Genomic DNA, 15,384 nt, shown 5'->3' on the forward strand with positions numbered 1-15,384 from the left:
GTGGATGGTTTCTCCTGTTGCTTGGCTCGGAGTGTGTCACAGTTTCTTCACGTCAGCACGGTGAGAAGGAGCGGTGACAGTGGAGTGAAAGCTGTCTCATCCAATCCAAACAAACTTGGTGCTGACCTGCTGCAGTCGTGTGTGGGACGGGGACAGTGGTCATCGCTGCAGGGAGCAATTCACTATGAAAACAAATCTCTCGGGTCCAAATCACAGCTTGAGCCATGAGGGGATTTGGTCAGCAGATTTACTCCTGTCGTCCAATCACAGGCGCCGTGTCAGCCGTTTGACATCCAGTTGTTTTATTTCAGGATGTCTTAGTCCTGATGCCATTGTCTAGAGGTCAGTAGCCGTCTTCTATGGAATAGATCTATCTAAATAATAGTAGCAAATAATCAACTAAGGATGCAACTGATAAGCAGGTTGATGGATTAGCATGATGATTGGGGCCTGTTTTGTCATAAAATAGATGAAACACCTGCATCGCACATCCCAACGTCAAGTCTTCTATCTTAGTCCAAAACTAAAATAATCAATTTAGAGAAAAACATATATAAGAGAAAAAATATATATAGAGACTTTTAAGCATTCTTAGTGATTGACACTGTTTAAATATTTGTGATTAATTTCATGATGATTAATTAAGAAGAATTAAATAAAAATGTAAATATGCAGCCTTTCAGTTTCTTCCATACACTCTCATAACCATCCCTCACAAAAATTGTATTTTACTTATTTATTTACTTACGCAATCTTGAACTGTAGTGAGTTGTTTCTTATTTTTGACGGCAGCATGTCAGTCCCTGCCGGTCCATTAACATTTCATATATGACCTGGATTAATGGTAAGAGAAGACCCTCTGCATTTGATTTGAAAGCTATACACACACACACACACACACACCGTACACACACACACACACACACACACACACACACACACACACACACACACACGCACACACGCACACACATACACACACACACACACTATTCTCACAGATGGCATCATCTGGATGTGGGTGGGTAGAGTGGTGGGGGTGTAACCCAGATATGGAGGCTTAAATCTTTATAAGTCGCACACCATGAAACTCAGTTATGATGGGTTGAAAGGGCAAGTTAACGTTTCATTTTTCATGAGTACAATTTATGAATTTGAAGCAAGAAATCAAGTTCTAATTGAATTATTAAGGCTATGAGACGAAGAAGAGGAGGAGACCATATTTAAAATCTCAAAAGTTTAAGAAACAAAGTTATAAATTTGGAAGAAAAAATGTAAACAGCGGATTGAGGAATACTTTGATTTTTAGGGAGATGCTTTCTTGCTGAGAGTTAGAGGAGACGGAGGCTGTTAGCTTAGCATTAATTAAGCTAATTGGTGTCTTTTGCCATACGTGTAGGTAACTAGCTTATTACCCATAATGCCACACTTTTTCTGTAAGTACAGTGGGGCCTTGCATGCGGAGGCAGGTGCAGGGTGATAAACAAAAGGAAAGTGTATAATAGCAGCACATAATAATTATAACGTGGCACAAAAGCTTTGTTTGACCAAAAAAGGACAATGGGGAACAAGAGGAAAAAGTGTGGAAGAATGGGTTTTGGTGCAAAATTGATTAAACGCAAGATACATGATCACATAGTATAATAAGACTTAAAGAGCCTAGTATAACAGCGGTGCACAAAGTTCTATACATCCCACCCATCAGGAAACAATAGTAAAGAGATACTCTCATATTACAGATAAACAGCCACATCACAATACTAGACAATATTTCAATGAAATCAAAACATCCATAATCACATAAAAAATTGGCCTGTTAGATTATGTAGGAATCAAATCCAGGAAATGTCATGCTGAAGAAACTGTTTATTTCCACCTCATTTTTAAATCATTGTTTTTGTTTTTTCATCAGGTGCTTTAATGTGTCATTTAAAAGCTCTTTAGTGACCATCTTTCGGTTCATTTACTGATGGCGTCAGTTCACTGTTGTTATATTTCACTGAGGGGTCTTCACGTTTTAGACGGTGCCATAATCTCTTGGCCAGCTCAGAAGTATTAACCCCAATACAGCACTTACCCCCCCGCCATTATCGCCATCATTGACACAATGCAGCCGACCAGCAGCTTAGCCACTTACCGCTCACACTGACACCTCCATCATCCATTACACACTCACACCCACACGGCCTCTCCTCGGATATTTGTCCCCACATTATGGCTTTCTAGTCCTACTCGATATGGATCACTGCCAATGCCTTGCCAGTTATAACCCAGTGAGAGGGAGTGACACACACACACACACACACAGAGACACACACACGTAAACTAGACTAATCAAAATAAAGTTTTAAAATCATGAAGAACCTATTAAAGGGATAGTTCACCCAAAACTCGCCACTATGGATCGGTGTTTGAGTCCAGAAAACCATGTTGGAGTTTCATGGGTGAACAGTGTTGCCTGGTGGAGCTTTGGTCATTTTAGTCATCCATCTTTGCCATGGAAATGTTTGGTGCATGTCTCCCGTGGTTCCGGAGAAATACACCCTGATGATGTAATGTGATGAAAGTTAATAGCAAAAAATTGACAACAAATTCAATCATGTTTTTTCGAATTTTCCTATGTTATAATCCAAATATCCTTCATCGGTTGATCGCTCCTGGTAATTTTCTGGAATCTGAAATTAAGAAAAAATAGAATATTCTGCTGTGGTATTTAACTTATTAGTTCATCTAAAACCTTTTAGTTTGTGTTATATAAACATGGCCAGTCTACAGGTACAGTGTGACCCTCTAATGCTCAAAGGTGTCACTTGGTGCCATCTGTGGGTTATTGTTGGTAATGCAGCTGGATGAGGCTCAGTGGGTTAAAACATTTAGATGAATTTCACATTGCTAAATAAATCAGGCAACACTGTTGTTAACCATCTAGAACTACAGACCAAAGTGATTCACATAACTATGAACACGCACAAAATGCTGCTCTGTCCTGGTGTTTATTGTGTGTATTTCATTGTCTAGTTATTTTTCTTCAAGAACAGTGATCTCTGATCTTTGCACAAAACCCATGATTAAATAAATATATTCCTTTTCCAAATAGATCGGATAACGCTCTGTGGTGAGAGCGAGGAAGAGGATGTTGAAGAGCTGGTGACACCTGTTGAGTCAGACTCAACTGGTTGTTTGTATTTCATAAACAACCATTGAACTGAGTAATGTACAAATACTTTTGTAGCACTCCTTTCTGAGTGTATCAATTTAAACATTATTTTCAAAGAAATAGTAATTTCTACTTTTTATCTTTACAACTACCAGGCCCTCTATGAAAATCTACACTTCTATTAAATGGTCAAAGTTGCCTTTAATGAACTATTTACAATATTCTTATTCTTATTAAGCAAACATAGTTCTATTTAAAATACATTTTCCTTCAGTATATGGGGATATGATAAAACAATAGAATCTGTGTTTCGTAGCTTTCAACCATATTACAAGTTTTTCCTCAGCATAAGATTGTGATGTTCTCAACTACAACTCATGATGCACTTACTGTCTTTTATGACATATCTTTTTTGGGGGTTTGTTGTGTTGTTTGTATGGATTAAAGGAATTATCCCCTATTGGTCTAAATTGGATGTAGTTTGTATTTATTTTCAAATTGTTTTCCCAGTTAACAAATTATTTAAACTCACCTTACCTTATCGTTATAAATCTATCTGTTTTCTTCGCCGCTTGTTTACAATGGACCTTTACAAAGCACAAAACCTTAGATTTTCCCATAGCAAAGTGCGACCCATCACACGACAGTGGGAAAAATGATCAGCCGGAGCTTAACGCTGTATCAAAAGCCTCACAGTTCCTGAGCAGCCGCCTTGAGAGGGGGTGACTCTTAGAATGCCTCAGCTTGTTTGTCTCATGGTTTAAGTGGTGCACATAGCCATGGAAAGATCATTAAATCACTGTTTTACCACTTGGCTTAATCCCCACAACAAAAGGGGAAGATACAAAAAAAAGAGAAAATAGGGGGGGGAAAGAAAAAAATGGTGGGTGAGATTAAGTGGGGACTTGATGGATCTAAACTGACGGCTCTGTTTCCCAGCGTTGCCAAGGGGAGTTAAGAATCTTGATTCCACATCTCCCAGGCTGAGGAGTGGCGGCTGATCGGACGTTCCCTGTTACCCATGCAGTGTCCGGCCCTGGTCATGGTATCTGTTGCTGTGGCCATCTGCCGGATTACCCAGCAGGATATATTTTTATAGAGAGCATCCTATTCATATCCTGCCTGCAAAGGTTTACATTAAGGTTGAACTCGGGTGCACTTACAAAGGCAGATGAAGTAAGCCCTATCCATCCTGCGCCACCCCTCCCCATCTTCTCACTGTTTGGGAGACTGATGGCACTGGGCTGCTGGGGGCTGCTTCACCGTGGCATGAAAGAGGATCTCATGCGATGCCACTGTCTGCTGCAGATTTGTTTTCACCCGCTGACAATAAAGTGGTGCCCAGCATGAAAAAAACATTTGTATGTGCCAAGTGCAATTGTTTCTTCTAATAGGCATCAACAGACCAACTTCTCTGTGTTACCATACAGGTGAACTCATTCCTGGGAAAATGTTTTTTTCTTTTCTCAGCCTCGTAGGCGCGATGGCGTCCCCCTTTTTCCTTGGCCTAACGGGATTAGTCGTGCCAGTGCTACCCCGGCTGTCACGGTACTGTCTACTTCCCATCTCTCTTCTGGGCCTCTAATGTGATTAACCCATTCCCTGTGGTCCAAATGGTTCTGGAGGGTGGGTAGAGGTGGGGGGTGCTGGGGTTTTGGTAGTGGTTGGGGGGTGGGGGGTGGGGGGGGGGCACCTCCTTGGCATGTTCCTCCCCATGCCTGACTCACCATCATTGGCACCTTTGTCGGCCAGGAAGGACTGAGGTTGAAGGTCTGCTAGGGTGTGGAGACAACAACAAGAGGCCGAGGAAAGAAAACAAAAGTTAAAGTTGAACCTTGCAATATAAAAAAATATAGATATATTTGATTGATTATTATCTTGAAATATTAAATATCAATCCAAAATAAAAATAAAAATTTGCATGCTTAATATATAGATCTCATTGTCTGTGTCGTGTTGGATCTCTGCAGACAACTCATGCAGCCTGCGATAAAAATCTGTTCAGGCTGATTTGCATCGTGGCTTTTGCTTTCAAATCGCTCTGCACTGAATATTTACTGCTTGCTTAAGTGGAGACAATAATAATTGCCTACGCCCATCATCTTGTCATATGTCAGTGTTGTGGGGCTTCGCCTGTTTAACACACGTCACGCTCATTTTCAACTCATCTGTCGCAAGTCTCCTCCGGGGCATCTGCTGCACACTGAGGACCACATGCCCTTTGCCACCGCTCAGAGGGAGCAGCCTCATAACCAAAGGGCCACGTTTGAAAATCACCTTCACATGTGGCAAACACTTGTCACTTCATGTTTTTCATCCCTGCGTTGATGCACAGCATTGCCGAGGAACTACGGAGAATACAGAGAATCACATTTGCATGTTTACAGTTCATTTGTGGAAAAAACTGGACTCCTCTCGGAACATCGGAGGGCTCTAAAAGTTAGTTTTATAGAGAAATTCCAGACGAGGAATTATAATCAAATTCCACATTTTCTTAAACAAAGACAACTTTTGAGCCGCATTGAAACAGACTTGTGGATGTAGAGTTTGCAGGAGCCAACAAAAGGTATTCTTTGGTTTTAACAGTCAAAGATCTGTGTTGCACTGTGTGACTGATTTCAAGCTGCTTTTTTTTTAGTTTTTTTTTTACATTACAGTCTTTTCCTCTCTCCCTGCCATCTTGAAAGCAAACAAAGCAACTGTCCCCGTCCAACTCCATCTACCCTCATCAGTGCTTCACGTGAGCGCACAGCCTCGGTCAGGCGACAGCATGGAGAATTAGGAGTCTTAATTAAGATTTTTCACAACTCTGCATGTGCTGTTTGTATGCGAGACAACAGGCTTGAATGGGGTGGGGTGTGGTGGATCTGTAAACAGCTGCCTGCTCTGAAACAAACCAGAGTTAACACCAAGGTCCACACAATGAAGGAATGAGTGCACCTTCACAGATAGCCTGTAATGTGGGAGGTTCACCAGTAAGAAACTCGCAGCATGTGCAAGTATATATATATATAAAGTATATATTTTTATTTAGAGACTTGTGAGAGAGCAAAGAGAAAACAATTCCACATTGTGGCTGGAAGACAATACAGTGCGTGAGGGGGTAGCGCCCCTTGTGTGGAGATTTGGTGGCTTTCCAATCCTGATATCCAGCCCCGCACCATGTAATGGAAGGTGACACTTATTGTATTAGTTGGGGCTAATGAGTGTCTAAAAGCCTGTGTGACTGTGTGCGCCGAGGAATCTCATCGTGTGTGTGGGGTGGCAGGAAGAAAAGACAATATCTCTGCAAAGCAGACAAGGCCACGAAGTGCAGCCTGGAAAAAAAGAGAAACGTCCATCATCAGTGCCGATCTCAGGGGGCACGCGAGGCCCCCAAAGAGCTTCAAGCGCTTCAATTCAAATAGAGATATAAAGAGGAGAAAACGAGCAGGGCAGTCATCGGATGCACAATGCCGATGACCTCGACACAGGTAAACCTTCGCTCTGTTCACACCGCCTGAGCAATGGGTCAACGTCAGGGATCAAGAGCAGTCACAGGGAATACGGTTTCCTGAGCTGTGGGGAACGACCTTTAACGAAGAGACCTTTCAAATTGAATGCGTTCCACCTATGAGCAGCACCTAGAGGACGAATACAAAACTAATCACAACATTGACTTGTGTGATTTTGCTCACTAATTCTCTGTCATTAAGAACAGCACCAAAGAAAATCTATATCTGAAATAACTGTTATAAATGAAATTAAAGGACTTACCTTCGTTTTGGATGACAGATCTGCTTCTGCTCCTCTGTTGTGTAACATCTGTTATCAATGTTTCCCATGTTGTTGGCAATATTCAACCGATATTTCAGATTATTAAAGTGATGAAGTTATGATTAACATGCACTGACATCAGACCAGTAAAAGGTGTAGTACTTCTTCCCAACCACAAGGTGGATATCTAAGTAAACTATTGGAGCATCGTTTCCAGTTGGTGGTGGACCCTGCAATCACTTCTTCTTCTTATTGTAACTTTTTGTTTTACTTAATTAAAATTTGTATACACATGTTTTGCTTGCATATTTTTAATACACTGTTTGGAATATGTCCCATAAGTTACCTATTTTAACTTTACCTTCTAGTTTTTACATCTCTGATCACTATTTACTGTATTTAAAGTCACATGGCGTTATTAATTCAAGCTCTTGTGAACTTATGGAAATATTCTGTCATTGTATTAAAAAAATATGACGTTTGGTAAACATTACAACAATCGAGAGTGAAAACAGCAGAATGATGTCAGTGTCATATGTTTGCTTTCAACATGAAGATACAGCCTGACAAGTGGAAACAGGGGGAAACAGTCGTACCCTGGCTCCAACCACAAAATCTACCAGCACCTGAAACAGTCTTTCTTTATCTTTATGTTTGTAGCCTGAAAAAAGCAGCCTGTGTTTCGACCTGGGAATCTTTTAACTTGATGTCTTATGCTAAGAAAATAATAAGTCAGACTGTCAAGCAGAAGATGTACTTAAATTTCATTTTCATGCATTGTTTCCCCATTGGTTGACCCATATTTATTTTTATTTCTATTATTGCATATACAGGAGGAAATGGTACTAATGATAGTACTGCATCAGTCTGCTTTATGGCAGTGATGTAAACAGTGTAGTCAGTTGAGTCTAGCTGCTGGGTGGAAAAGACAATACAGCACCAGGGAGAATAAAGTTGCCAAACTGACGACAGACTCCTGTCTGCTAGAGGGTGCATCACCTGTCAGTTGTTGTATAAACCCAATGCTCCATTTATTAACAAACCATTTATACGTTTACATCCAACATGCATTCCAATTGGGAAAACCCCTCTCCTGCAACAACACATAATGTGTAAAAGAATGTATTGTACAATTTAGACTCAGCAGAGCAACAGGTGACTGACAAGTCCACATTTTTCCCCCAAGAGTCAGCATATCACCATTTCTCATAAGATCTATAAGTTCTGGATGTTTGAGAAATATTCTGGTTAAGCCCTGCTCGTCTCCTCTGTGGACCGAAGTATAAGTAAACTGGACCTGACTGTGTTTAGCATTTCTATATATCATCTATGGGATAATGAGATTACATATATTTTGTTATCACAGACATGAAGCTCCGTATGTAAAACAGTTCTTACATTATTCTAGCCATTTGATCTATTTTTGGTGAATGGAAATCATAGTTCTCTCACACACTGGGATCAGCCAGTGCATTGAACAATAGCATGATGTGTGTATTAATATCTAACATGAATTTAAAATACATCCATCTGTCAAAAAAAAAAATGTCTCCCTTTACTCAAGTTCTGCGCTGATGTTTAAGTGAGGTCCCGACTATCAGGATTCACATGCTTGTAACAAAAGAACCTCCAGGGAGTTCAGCTCAGTGATATGAAGCATCTTAATGCAATGTTCCATTTTGGATGAGAACAAATTGCAGAAATAAGCTGAGCATTTTCAGGCCGTGCCTACACAGGGGAGGACGCGGTCACACTCCTCCGAAACAGGCTTTTGAAAGTTATCCTCTGAATACTAGAATTCCTGTCATTGTTCTGAATTTATGAAAAGCCCAATTTGTTGCCACATCACTAATGTGCCATTTCTCAAACGCGGCCGATTATGTGACGCTTTCAGCGACGGGTCTGGCTGTGAAAAAATAACGTGGGGAGACTGTGAGGCTGTCAACTGAAGGCACATGGCCCACTGGAGATATAATGACATCAAGGAATCAGACTGAAAGCCAGCGTTTTAAACAGGCCGGTGCAGCTTTACACTTGGAACACAGGTCAACCTCGGTGCGCTCATCTGGACGTAACTCAGGTTGACACAATTTGACCTCGGCCGATACCCCTCTCCACCGGCCTTTGTTTTCACGCTCTCCCCCGAGAGTTGCATTTAACACTATCCTCACACATTCTATCAAAATTTCTCGTCTTCTAAGCTCTCATTTCTCAACATTTGCTTTTCTATTATTGCTGAGAACTCCTCGTCCTTTCAGTAATGGCTCTTTGTCGGCCTTTGCTGAGGCTGGGGCTCCGACCGAATTGTTTCTCTCAGCCTTCAAAGAAAAAGGCCTCTGTTAGAAGCTTGTATGAAGAGACTGTTGTTGTTGGCTCATCTCTAATCTTTCAAAATAAAGAAAAACAATCCCATTTCCTAACTTCAAGCCGACTGTAAAACACCAGGATGCAACTTTCTTCCACATTGGTTGATCTCCAAATACTGGTAAACTTCCCATGAGGCGGGTTCACTGATTAGCTTCACTCATTGGTCTTTAGAAACAGTGATTCCACAGATTTCACAGTCAAACGAACAGCAAAAGATTCATATGTTTAAAGCTGATCGGCACAATGAGAGTCTAATCTTTGTTTTCTTCTGTGGTTTTAACCTCGGCGTCGGGCCGCAGAGTGGAGCGTCTTAAACAGCTGCTTTAAATAAAGCGTCACCTGCTCATGACACAGGTGTCTCCTCATTGTTGGAGCAGGTTGAAGCAGGAGGACAAAGTTTGGTTTGAGACTCAAGTCAGACTTTCCTCACTACAGCCATAAATGTATGGTTTTACAAAACAATAATATAATACAACTTTATTAATTTCCGAAGGCTGTTTGGTATAGGGCAGTGAAAGGAAACAATACTAGATACAGACATGCACTGACAAACATGCACTAAACAATAACACAACAAAACAAGAGTTGGTCAGGTTTAAGCAGTTGAATTTCTTTTAAAATATTATAGTTGAACAATTTGAAGGAAAAAGTTCACATGACAGACATCCAAGAGTAAGTGTGTTTTTCATGTGCCAGGCTCTCGGTGGTGATTTCTCCTGTAATGTTTTGATGGTGGATGATTTCTGGATTGAATGGTGTTTATTGTCAATTTTCTCCTTATTTGTAGAATTGGTTGTGTCAGTGTTTGCCTTGGGTATCAAAGCACAACTCTTTATGTGTTTTTTAAATGTAATACTTTAAAGGATGCAACTACATTGGCACTCAGGAGAGCGCACACTACAGCCAAGGCCCAACAGTCCCCTTTCATTCAATCAAGCTGCACCAAATATCACACACTCAGATATATGTTCCCTTAATGTGCCGGATTTAAGATCCATGAATCATTCCCTGGAAAAACAGAGACAGTTTTGAAAAACGTCCTAAAAGTTATTATAAGAGTTATTTTTTGTGAAATTTTGCTCACAAACAAACAAACAAAAGACGGACGGGTGAAAACATGATCCCCTTTGCGGAGGTTTTTATTCTGTGCCCTGCAGCAGATCCACATGATCAGATTATGTGTTATCCACTTAACCCTTATTTTGGATGATAAAGTAGCTGTTGGTTAGAAAGATTCACACTTAATTATTTACACGGCCGAGTTTCTGCGGCCTGCCAAACCCAACAATCCAGCCCCCAGTGGCCTGGCAGTGCTGCCTGTGTTGTGGGGCACAAAGTGCACATGTTCGAAAACACATTTAAATTCTTTTAGTAAGAAGCAGAACAAAAACAGCATCCATCATTTGGAGGTAGCAGGTGGATGATTGTGCACGGTTGACCGATCACATATAAAAAGAAGCCCGGAGGAGCATTGAAGGCAGGAAAGGTTCCTCATTTCCTCATTAGTGTTCTGGATCCTGCTTCCTTGTGCAGCATCCCGCATTGGGGACACGGCTCCTTTTTCTGGGGGCCGGAGCAGCCGTGTTTATTTTCTATCAGTGAATGGGTGTGAGGTGTGAATCCATGAATACCGTGAGGTCAACCCACCATGATGCTGTAAATACCAACAGGACCGGCTTGGTAATGAGTGAGGCCTCGGCTCAGTTCTCCATTCAGGCCTTTAACCAAAGAGACTGAACATGGGAGCGGTGTTGTTCCCGAACAAAGATGCACATAAAGAGAGATACATTAACAACAGACACAATGACAAACTAATTGTTATTGATCTCTCATTAATCTTGTCTGGAACTACAGCTGCCGACATTTTGTTTACAACAAAGTGGCCGCGGTAAACACAGGATCCATTCACCATAAAAATCTAAAATCACAGCTTTACCGTGTAGCTTGTTGCAAATAGTAGCTGACATCTACTTTCTGACTCTTTACAAGAATCCTGGATTCATCTGAATGGTTGTTTTTGTGCTCATGATGATGATGATGAGAACCTTTAAGCCCTTTGAATAGATTTGATCAAATCCAAATGATTTGTTTGTGCAATTCAAAGAGCTTTGCAGGTGACTGATAAACTGAGCACACAGCGGCACACATAGCAGCAATTTATCAATGTGGGTCTAATGCACCAATTATAAAGGTGAAATAATAAAACCAATCGTTGATACAACAAATGACTGGTATTAAAACATTTGAAACGAGAATGTAATGTTATATGCAATTAAATAAAATATAATAGCCATATAATCACTACAGTCTAATCAATCACATCCATACATTGCTTTTTCTAATACAAACCATTTATACCTATGAGCAATTTAGTTTTTTGAATCCTTTCCATGAGCCGGGGATGGAACCACCAACCTTGTGGTCAGTGGACGACCCTCTTTGCCTCCTGAGACACAGCTGCCCTGGAAAAATCCCCTCTAACTAATCTCAGACCTTGAGATAGATTAACATGAAAACAGAAGTAAAACCCCCCAAAAATATTAATGTAATTTAATATGGAATGTCTAAAAGACATGGGCTGGTGCGCGATCATTTACTGTTTTATTATTTATTTCGAGAAAGAACTTCATGATTGGAATTAAAATTGACAGGACGCCGGTGTAAAGACTTTAAAACTGATGTTGGTGAACCCTCCTTGTGTCTGCTGGGATCCGTGTTTGCTGAGTGTGAGAGTGGAAAGTGCAAGTGAGGGGGGGAGAGGGCAACGACATGATTGTCCCCTAAATCACAGCGGCAGGTCAGAGAAACAACACAGACAGTTGGTGAGAAAACCACAGGGAGCCTGTAGTGATCTGCAGGACTGATGTTAAATGAAGCGTGTGGCCCATTATGTTCAAATACCTTCATATGCTAATCAATCATTAGACTTGGTATTTATCTGCAGTTAGGGAACAGCTATAGGTATTAGGTAGACGTATGTTTTGTTATCATGCGGTTGAAGTAAAAGCAACTTTTAAAGTTAGTGACAGAGAAGCTGAAGATGCACACAACAGGATTTAACTTGAAGGCTGTGCCGCTTGGTCTTGTCGAGAATGAGCTTCATGCAGCGAACATTGAAGGAGATTCTTACTAGTGTGTTAAAAAATAAACTCGTAAACTTGTTCTGAGAAAGTTCATCATAGCTCATATTTTGGGAAACGCTGTATGTTTGACTGCTGAACCACTTTTTGTTACTCAAAGATGATGACCACAGATTTGAATGGAAATCAAACAAGTAACTGCAGTTACACTGTTTGGCCATAGGATGTCACTATATAGATGATTATCTGTAAGCACTTCTCGTTGGAAGCTACAGTATCTGTCACTGTTTGGATTGAATTCTATAATTTCTCACTGAGTCTTTCATATCCAATTTAATCTAATGCAACCAATGGGAAACTGTTTTTTCCTGATTCCAGGAAGGAAAGTGACGTCTCACTAAATAGATTTTGCCTGTATTTCCAAGAGATGACAACAATTATACTTACAACTTTTTATGACACATCTAAAATTACATTAAATGACAATAAAAAAGAATTTAATGAATAGAAAATTAATTGGTGGATTAAATGTCCAAAACTCAAACTGAGACTGCTTGATATACAATATGTCTACTCACATATTCTATTACTGGCAATAACTCCTCCATTTTAATTGTCATCTCTATCAGACATTCTTATGTATAAATACTTTGAACATCTGATAGGTCTCTTTTGGTAGTTTTTCCTTATTACTTTTAAAAGACAAAGGATTTCGCAGCCTGTTAAGCCCTTTAAGACAAATTGTGATTCGTGAATAAGGGCTACACAAATAAAAGGTGATTGATTGAGTGAAAAATATGTGACAACCTGAAGGGTTCCACTTTTACATATCACAAAAATAATTAATGGAGTGTTGATAACTGTTGCTTATTATTTCTCAGTTGATTTATAGTAAATAATTTCAGCTCTACAAAATAACTAAAGACATATTGTCTTAATGGCACTGCTAAAAAATATATAATGTATGAAATAACCAGACACATTAAATCAGACAGCTGACCTAATATCAAGTAGCTCACCCTGTACCACTAAATCCAACCCAGTGTTTTATCTTTCAAAATATGGCAAATCAAAGTATATACTTGCTTTGTATTGCACTATTTTGTTAATACAACAAGAAAACAGAGGAAGATTACCACAAATTCTTGAGTCTATCGAATGACTTTGACTGGTGTTAGTGGGCAAAAAGACACATTCTGTTCAAAACCCAAACATGTTGATGGAGGCCCCCTTGCAAAGATTCTTTCAGTTCAGAAACAATCTCGATCTCCACATCTCATAATACAGTTGTAACATGTCAAACCATAAAGGGAAACTCATGCCTGGAATTCCATGCATGAACAGCAGCACCTAGAGTAAAACTCTAAAATGTTAAAACAAATCTGTTGTTCTGCCTGAATACTTCAAATTAAGTAAAGTTTGAGGATGGATAGTGGCTGACATCCCGATGTTCCTCTAGAATATGTTGAATAAAGCTGGTTTCCACGTTACCTGACAGTTCACATGGTTTCCTCACAGACTTTGTCGTTAGTTGAATCTCTTTCTCCTTCCTCCTCCTGCTGCATTCATACATTTTGTTGTCGTCAGGATGAGGTCGCACACGTGGTGTCGACTTCTGAACAGTTATTGTGTAACGCTGTTGTTTTCCTCCTGCAAGCTGGACTAAACTAAACTTGATGACAGAGTGCTAACAAAACGAGAGGTTTATTTTTGTTTCTATAGATTTACTTTCATGACCGATGTTCATTGTGATGATGGACACAATGGAAGGAATGATACATAGCCAATATTGCGTAATTTCAAATGTCCTTATTTGGGGTTTTCATAGAAACAACAGCTGCAGCTATAATAAATGTTAGTGTGGCAAAGTTACAACATGATGTATTACATGTGCTCCCAGAGGCCTGTGTTCAAGTGTGGTTTGGTGTTGTGTTCAGGGTCTGTTCGAAAAATGTTAGTACAGCAGCAACCAAATGTGAGAATCTTAAATTGAAGACTCTGTTATCTGTAGCTGACGTCTTACCTCTGAGCTGTCTGGCAATAAGTCATATAGTTAAACAGGGATTTAATGAAGAGAGGAAAAAATACTTTCTCATCTGATATTGTTTTAGCAGACACTGTAACCTCTAAATACCTATAGCTGTTTTTAATCCAAATAAAAATCAAGGCTAATGCTTCATTACCGGGTATTTTTACATAATGATCCTCATGCTGCTGCTGTAAATTTTTTATTAACGCAATTATGGGGCTCTTAGTGGACGGGGTCACAGAGGTCTAATTACCCTGCGTCATGCTAGTAAATAGTTGGAGGTGTCTCTGAGCAGGTGGCCCTGGAGGTAAGAGGGAGACATGGGGCATACCGAGGCGGGCAATTACTGGATGAATTTCACTTTAATAAATGTTGAGCTACATTTGGAAATTCAGATAACAGAGCTTTCTGCCTAATGGGTGCTGCACTGAGGCCACTTGAGCAAGAAAATGATCTGAAAGAGGGTTTAATTAACATGAGCTGCATGATCCAGGGAGCGCGTGACAGCATGTAAAGTGAGGGGGAGCGCACACAGGCTCGGGGATAATATGAAAATTAGCGAGGAGGAGGGTGAGATGGGAAGGGAAGAGGGCTGAGGTGCCAACTTTTATTTCACAGGTTTAAAGTCTGCAATTCGCTGCTGGTTGTGCACATTACTATAGATGCACTAGCCTCTGTGTCCATAACAAAGAGATGAGACCCAAGTGCAGAATAGAGGCCTGTTATTATGACCAATATGTTTAAACTACATATTTATATTATTAGATTTGATATCAAATTAAATCAAGGATTTTTTTTTTCCCTCTGAAACAGCTCAGAAGAAATACAAATCCAAATCCACAAAAAGTGTAATCGGACTGGTTTATAATTTTTGTTTCCTATTAGCGTTTCCTGTCAACATGCATGTAGTATAAGTTGCTAAACGAGAAGCAAATTATTAAAAACAAAGACATTTTGTATTTTGTCTCTAAAAGTTACTTAATCGCTTCTTAAAT

This window comes from Pleuronectes platessa, chromosome 15 (genome assembly GCF_947347685.1).
Source record: "Pleuronectes platessa chromosome 15, fPlePla1.1, whole genome shotgun sequence".
NCBI classification, from domain to species: Eukaryota; Metazoa; Chordata; class Actinopteri; order Pleuronectiformes; family Pleuronectidae; genus Pleuronectes; species Pleuronectes platessa.